The following is an 8,479-nucleotide window of genomic DNA, read 5'->3' as shown; positions in this document are numbered from 1 at the left end:
AGTCGAAAGAAAAATTTAAGTCAAAGGAAGAATCCAAGTCATCAAGATGCCAAAATTAATGAGCACACATCGAAAAATAATAAGGGCACGTACCCTTGCCAGAAGGAGCACTCACACTCCTAGGCATTTAGCCAAGACTCAAAAGATCGTTTTGCCTCAATTAAATGGGGGCTAGCGCAAACGTCCATGGCCTCTAAAGTACTCGACTTGACCCTCCCTAAAGCGAACTAACTCACTTAAAGACCTTCTTTCACCACTAGACATAGTCGTTCGCTTAAAGACCTTCTTTCACCACTAAGACACAGTCATAATCGCCAACAAGTAATAAGGGCAGTAAGCTTGCAATAAAGAGATTGGTCTACGGCGTCGCCCCATCGTTCCTTCGAACTCAGGGCACCCGTTCATGGTAATTCAAATGCTTGCGAATACCCTTTGAAAAAAAATCAGACATTGTCAATAGGACTTGGCACTTAACCAAGGCTCACCCTACTCAGACATATGACATGGGCATCTAAGATCGAAATCTAAAAACATCGTTAATGGGAAGACATAATAGCAACTAGGGGCTAAAAAATTGAAATGAAAGAGCTAGGGAAAGAACTAAGTATACCTTGACCTTTTGTGCAGACATACACCAAGTAAATCTAAGTCAATTTGAAAACGGTTTATATTCCCGCAATTCTGGAAAAGATGGCCCTAAAAGCCTAAAACATATGCCAAACGGGCACAGGTATATCTTGACGCCTGCACCCTGGCTCCCAGCAAATCCTTAGACAGCATTCCAAAAATCGTAACAGTATTTTGATTCACTCATGTTGATTCTATACGAACCCTTCTATAAGTCAACTTGCTTAGGACACCTCGGACTGTACACAGTAGGATTCGGATTTTAAATAATTTCCAAATAATTTTCAAAGACTCCTTCGAACATAATAAAGAGTCGTTGGTTTAATCTAAGTATGCGTTTATCCCGATGTTGCAAGTGAGTCAAAAAGATTTCTAAATATGATTGTGGGTAAAAGAAAGGCACCTAACTTTTGGTCAAGGCACACTTCCACATGTTACTACCTTGACCATGGCGATGTCGCATAATACGACATTTACAAGAGAAGTAGCAGGTCACTACTCAAACGTACCTCGCACTAAACGAGTCTGGTTCAAACTATTCATGATCCATGTCACCATGAATGCATAAAGACGTATGCAAAGCATTATAGCACCAAGCCAATCCCGTAGCTACAATTGGGGGCTTGAGAAAAACACTCTAAAATGCTCGAAATGACGATTTTATCGCAAATTCTCGACGCTAATGCTATACATACATCATAGGGGCACAATCCTAAGCTTTAATCATGTAAAACGAACCTTAGAATGGCTACAACCCCTCCCAAATTCTAAAGCACTACTTAGAATATATAAAGTCACCCCACTATCAAGGGTAACTGAAAATCGCGAGTCACCAAAACTCCGATCAAACCACTGCACATAACGCTCGCCCTATAAAGCGCCCGTTACACAGTCTACATCGTTCCAAAGCAAAAGCGAAAGAAAAAAAATCAAGGATAAGAACTGTCAAAATATACCCAGAAATCATTTTCAACGCCCAAAGCTGGGCGCCGATATCTTTAACGCCCCAGCCTGGGCGCTGATTCTTTCTGCTAGCCAAGTTTTGCCCAGATATAAAAATAAGAAAGAAACGCCTATGAATCCTTGCACCAAACGAAGTAATAAGCCGTGCAAACCCACGCAGAAGGTGCTACACTTGTTCGAGCACCTGAACAAGGCGTGATGAAGTACTCCAATGCAAAAAATAATAATGATATCCCAACACCTGGAGGAATGTTCTAAGACACGCCGTTAGGCCACACAAGCCTACGTCGCACCATAAAGTTTAACCATCCCACAGTACAAGTCTAAAAAAAGAGAGTAAGGCATACTGCACTAATGCAGGCACGACCAAAGAGTATGTGTAAAAGAGGCAAAGACTACTTATCGCCCAAATTCAAAATGCAAGCCACACGACTTCTACATTAAAGATTAAAGGTAGCAAAATATTACCTACCACGAAAGGGATAGCTCGCACCTACACGAGCGGAACCCCAGGGCATCTTTCTCGAAAGAACCTACAAAAATCGTACGCCAAAAGGAAGCATCCCAACATGCATACTTGGGGGCTCCAAGCTACGAAACAACCATAGCAAAATAAAAAAAAAATCTCGAAGCAAATGTTTGAACAATCGAAAGGGCACGATGTTTGAGCCAACCTCGTGAATAGGCCTGAACCCTACTAAGCTTCTAAGCAAACTATTCGAAATCAGTCATTGCTCAAAAAAAAAAAAAATGATTCAAGCAAACTGATTAATGGAACCGCACACAACGGCCATTCTATGAACGCTCGTTCGCACGTACATATCATCATTCTAAGTATCGTACATTCACGAACGCGTTTAAAAGGAAAAATATACAACAACAAGAGCGGTCAAAGTCTTACGCCTCAAGGTATGTTCCTCGGGCCATATAGACTCGCCCAACTATCGCAATAACTGTACGCCTTAAGAGCAACAATTCCTTAAAATAATCGCCCCAAAGCGACAAGCACCGTAGTCCACCAATCGGCTACGGCTTCTCAAGAAAATCATCACGTTCTAAAAACAAAGAAAAAACAAAAGAAAAGAGATACATAGAACTTCCAAGTAAAATAAACGAATGAACAAGAGGCCAACTGTGTCATCAAAAGACCAGCCCAAACAACACTTTCAACGCCCCACCTGGGCGTGAATTATTTCAACGCCCAGGCCTGGGTGCCGGAAATGAACCCAGGCTCAAAAAAGGCCCTAACTTCTATTGGGCCCTGCCGCATCCATTTGACTCGAAAATTGCCAATTTCCTTACTGAAAGTTGCACCTCACGACTTTGTCAAGAGTAGCACACCACTACGAAGATCGCTCGCACTTACGAGCACGATCCCAAACACAATCAAGGACATTACAAAATGCGTATCCCCAAAGAACCTCTTTGACAAGAACTGACCGCCAAGCACGAGTACTTGGTGGCTCGAAAGAAAAAAATATATCTCAAAAAAAAAAAAAGGTATGCAAAGTTAAAACAATATTCCCAGACTACGCTGTACAAAGTCCCGTGTTTGGATAATCTCAAAAGAAAAAGAACCGGTTTACGACCTCAAGACAAAGGTCGCCGTTGATACTTATACATGGTCCCCCAATCAAGAACCCAGGTAGTGGCAAAATTGAGCCGTAAGGACTAGCTCAAAACCATGAAGGAAGATGACCACAAGACAATGGTCCGCCTAAGCACGTTGTCAACCCACATTCAGGTTGCAACTAAATCCGAGCATCCCTCAAAAGAATTCTCTCTTACAAGAATGAACAAAAAGAAATTCTCAAAAGAAATCACGATGAACAAAAGAAATAGGGACTTGCCCACCTCAATCGGGCAAGATCGCGCCACGAACCACACGAATCCCAAATCAAAAAGGACGAATTCAGGTTCGCTCACCTCCAGCGTGCGGGGCGTCCACCCTTAGCGGAAGGGCTCGCCCACCTTCAGCGGGCGGGGTCTGCGTCACTAAACGCGCAGGTCCTTAGTCGCTGCAGCGATAACCTTTATCGGTTTTCCCTTTTTCCAAAAATTAAAGGATCGTTTTCCCTTTTTCTAAAAATTAAAGGATCAGTTTTCCCTTTTTCCAAAAATCAAAGGATTGGTTTTCCGTTTTTCCAAAAAAGAACGATGTGATTGGTTTTCCGTTTTTTCCAAAAAAGAGAGATGTGCTGGATTTTCCTTCGTTTTACGTCCCATAAAAACAAGGGGGTTTTCTCGTTTAGCTAGCCCAGAAAATGAGAATCTTTAAAAACATTTTTACCTCGTGGTTGGGCTTGGCCAGGCCCAATTACACTTTATAGCTTTGATTTCGAAAAACATCTGTAGCTACTCCCAATGACAAAGTCAGGGAGTTTCTACGTCTCTTTAGATACTACCAATGACAAAGTGAGGGAGTTTCTATACTATCTGTTGACAAATCCCAATGACACGTGAGGGATATGTCGACATTTCAAGTGATGACCCTTAAGTCAAATGTTATCACTCGGGGGCTCGTGAGACCCTCGCAAAAACAGGTCACCATGGCTTGTGTGGCGCACTCCGTCTAGTACTTTGACCATCGTCTTATTCCAAGACTCAGTCAAAGTGGGGGCTAACTGTAGACACCTACTTTTGTCCCCATTCCCGAAAGGGAAGGTTCGATGATGAAAACGTAAATCTCCACTTGACAACGCATCTCCTATAAAATAACGAATCTCATTACCCCTTTTCATTTCTCCCGAAACCTGCTATTTATAGAAACCTTCTATTTATGGAAACCTGCTAAAAATAGTAACTGCCGTAATGGGTAGTTGTTAAAAGTGGCAAGTCATAAAAGATAGAAACCTGTCAGAACTAGGTGTTGCACTCCAACATAAATCCTAAATGAGATAGAAATTGCGAGAGAATCCTATTCCTAATATGATTCGAAAGTAAGAGTCACGTATTAATTAAAATCCTAACGAGCCTAGAGTTCGTAACGGGCCCAGACGCATCCCGTCACAAGGTTAACACTGATATTTTTTTGAGATTTTAAGTTGCAGCTCCTTTTTAGAGATGAATTTGGATTTTGTCATACTTACTAGACAAAATTGTATTGATATAGTAGGTTTTAGTTCAGACTTTCTCTCATTCTAGACTGTCCGTTATCCGTTTCTGTTTTATCATTATAATTTTCGCTAATTACTAATGTTATATTTTTGGTCCTGTTGTCTGAAAGGTTTGTTTTCCCCTGCAATATAGAGATAAATCATGAGTACCCATTAATGTCAAACAACAAGAAGGTTATGTGAAATCCATGGCTGAGAAAGAGCTATAATCTTTCTCCGTGCCAGATGATATAGGTTGGGCTTTTGCATTCACCTGTACACCATATCTCTTTGTTTGCATTTGATAATTTGTTTTTTTCACTATAGGAAACCACATAGTAACTGGACTAGAGTGTCAGATGATTTCGCAAGTCATGGGGTATTGTTCTGGTCATGTCTGACGTGTTAGCACATGGAGTTGATTATCCAGATGTGTCACTTGTTATACAAGTAACATTACTCCCTGTTCGACTTCACACATGTGCTTTAGTCTGACTGTAAAAGTATCATCATAAAGCTTATGTGGTCACATCAGGTTCATCTGGATTATAGAAAAATGCTAGCCATTCCATTTAACATATCCCTTTTATATGATATAGAGTTATTTTGGGTCAACCTAACACTGCTCTTTCACAGTATCTTATGTTACGTATGATCCTAATGTATATTTGTGTTTTTACAGTCAGGTTCTGGTTTTTCCTTGACAATAGAGATTGATGATCCAGTAATGAAGCTGGAGAGTTCCTTATTTTAAATGAAGCCCCGAATATATGGTGACTTAACATTGTTGTCTCTCTGTCTATTGATTTTTCTTTTTATTTTATCGAGTGTATAGTTTCATTATGTAATCAATAAACTCTTCTAGTATATGTAAACTTAGGTTATGGCATTATGCTTTCATCATTCTTTTACTTATTTATCAAAGTTATCATGCTTAAAGTTCATGTTTAATAGGTGTTTCATGCCCATGGTTTATCAGTATGTCCAATCTACGCTCGCCGTGATCTTATAATTACCCTTTTCATTCCTCTTTTATTTTTAAATTTCTGGAGATCGGAACAGAAATCAGAGCTCAACATAATTCAGTTATAGCAGTATCTGAGACATTTATACATTACTTGATATCCTTAATTGATCTAATTTGACATGCCGAGTCAACACAATTAGTTAATTTTGGTGGTTTTATTCTTGATTTTTCTGTTTTATATTACTTTTTAGTGTTTGATTTTTAGTTGTCTTGTGGTATGTTGGTTGTTTGATTGTTTCTTTGACATTTTTAATAAATTGTTATTTTTTATGGTTACATGATGATGAAGGTAATTCAAATCAAATTGAAAACCATTTCTATTATTGTGGTAATGATTCTGCCAAATATTGCGAAATTGTAATGGCGTGATTTTAAACATTGAATTTGTGGACTAGAGTTTTGATATTTTGTACTAATTTATTCAGGTTATGATACTAGGGATCTTGATCAGGAAGGTAGAGGCCAATTCCTAATGTTGAGAATCAGTTGAGAGTTGCATATTTCAGGTTCGAGTATTATAAGTTACCTTACATTGCTCTAGAATGGCTCCAGAAGCTTCATGAGACTATATATGACGTCGATCATGACGAGCACTATGTGCTGAGTAGGAATCAGTACAACCGTGTTCTTAACAAGTATGCCAGGTTGAGATGTCAAGTTATCCTCACTCAGGAGTCAGGAGCAACAAGGTATTATTGTCACTCTTTCTTAACCTAAGCCATGTGATATTCCTTAATTTTGTTTGATTAGGGTTTTCAAATTTGAAAAGTGTAAGCCTTTGTTTGGTACTCCTTCATTTTGATAATATGGGTTTGATACAATTTGGGTGCTTACTTGGGGTGGTAGTTATGATGACGACAATATGTAATTGTTGATTTGTTTTTGACAATGTGGAAATTTTGCATGTTATGTTGGATCATTTAACTTTGAAATTTCTGATAATTGAGCCGATTATCTTGCTTGTTGTGATTCTGTTTTGTTTCATGATTTTTGGTTTATGTTTGAAATGATTGTTGATCGTTTGCAACTGCTAGATTTGAGCTACAATTGTGGGGGAATCGCTGTGTGATTTTATTTGTAGGAAAGTGGGTTCATTGTCACTGCTTATATTGTGTTTGTTTTGAGATGAGACAAGATGTTACTAGCAAGTATCATTTGAAATTGATATAGTTTTTGAGAGAGTATCACGCACAGACACCTGCACAATGAAAAAAAGTAAAAGATTTTGAAATCATTTGTTGGCAAGCAGGGTATGGCTGTCTTTTATCTTGAACTTGCAATGTACATATTACTGGCTAAACCTTTTCTCTTGTTTTGGATGTTAGATTCAGGATCTAAAATCATTGGTTGGTACAAAGTGTGAAAAGAGTGTATCCTTACTTTTGCTATCTTCTTTTTCTGTTTCTAACTTTATGCATCTTTTGTGTTTGTCCTTAATGATGAAATAGATTTTCTCCGTCGACTGTTTGATTCTCTCTAGAGATCATTCAGGTTCTCACTCTGATTCTGGGCCTTCAAGACATTGGTTAAGCAAGTAACCTCCTCCACCCAATTGCTCATTTATCTACTTCAAGAGTGTGCTTGTATAAAATTTATGACTTACGTCTCTTTTTCTTTTGTCATGAGGTGGGTTATAATTTGACCGAAATTACTCAAAATTTGTTTGGTTAAGGTGCATGATTCACATTCAGCGTCATTTTAAAAAATATGACAATTCTCCCAGTCGTTTAACTTTATACTATTCTTCTGGACATCTGGACATCTAAACACAAGCATTCATAATGGATTTACTAAATTGCAGGTCTCTGTTCTGATAAACTTCTCCTTTTTTTGTTCTTCATTCCTTCGACATTGTGGATTACTGAACAGTGAACAGACGATTTGCATTATCTGGCTTCTTCCAGACGATCAATATACTATATTTTCCCACTATTATCTAAGATGTTACTAACTTTGTCCCAATTGCAGTTGGTTGGCTATAAAGAAGATCTATCTCTGAGACAACTGGACATCATCTTGTTCCTTTGTGAAGCAATGGAGCATTGGCTATGTTCCAACAGCGAGAGGTGCTTAACATGTCTCTGAAATCATGGCTGGCCGTTATGTTTTTCCTATGCAGAATTGTATTCTGAGCATCCATTAGAATGTTTGACTTGATCAAACAGTTTTCAGTTCTACATTAGATGACAACTTTTATCGTTCCAATAGAAGACTGGAGTGCTTGTGTACTGTGAATTTTGTCTTGTGATTGTTGGTTGAGCCTGTTTAAGGGTTTGACAATAGATAGAGGAGTGCTGCATACTTTAAGCAATGCATTTTAGTAACTGGACATCATCTTGTTCCTATGATGTTTCTCTCTTCATTCCGGAAGAAAGTTGGGATCAAAAGTTGTGCTATACTTTTTGCATTTTGATCCAGTTACTAAAATGCATTGCTTATTGCACAAAAATGCCAGTCATTGTCATGAATTTTACTTGATTTTGGGGCTCTGACGTTTTGTAGATGTTGAAGCTAGGGTTGTTTGTACACGTAGTTGACTCTGATGTAGCATCAACAAGATTGCAAGATTTAATGGATAATCTTTGTACTTTCCCCGCAGGATGTGCTCTTTATATATTTTAGAGAATGTTTTTTAGAAACTACTTTCTATTTCTGGGTTGTGATTAAGTTAAATGTTATATTGATGAACTGAAATTAATATGATATGAGCGGAAGTTTCCATATGCTACTACTAATACTATTATATGAATTTTAACTTAAGCATGAC

General features: G+C 38.4%; 1 long non-coding RNA gene across 1 annotated transcript; it reads left to right on the top strand.

The window, feature by feature from the left end:
* Window positions 1-6,151: 6,151 nt before the first annotated feature.
* Window positions 6,152-8,242, top strand: LOC130469312 (uncharacterized). Its single transcript, XR_008929761.1, has 3 exons — window positions 6,152-6,401; window positions 7,161-7,246; window positions 7,681-8,242. It is a non-coding gene; the product is annotated as an uncharacterized lncRNA (long non-coding RNA).
* The last annotated feature ends 237 nt before the right edge of the window (window positions 8,243-8,479 follow it).

The sequence above is a fragment of the Spinacia oleracea genome, chromosome 3 (genome assembly GCF_020520425.1).
Source record: "Spinacia oleracea cultivar Varoflay chromosome 3, BTI_SOV_V1, whole genome shotgun sequence".
In the NCBI taxonomy this organism is placed as follows: domain Eukaryota; kingdom Viridiplantae; phylum Streptophyta; class Magnoliopsida; order Caryophyllales; family Amaranthaceae; genus Spinacia; species Spinacia oleracea.
Note: the sequence above shows the minus strand (reverse complement) of the source record. Positions and strands in the feature narration are given on the sequence as shown.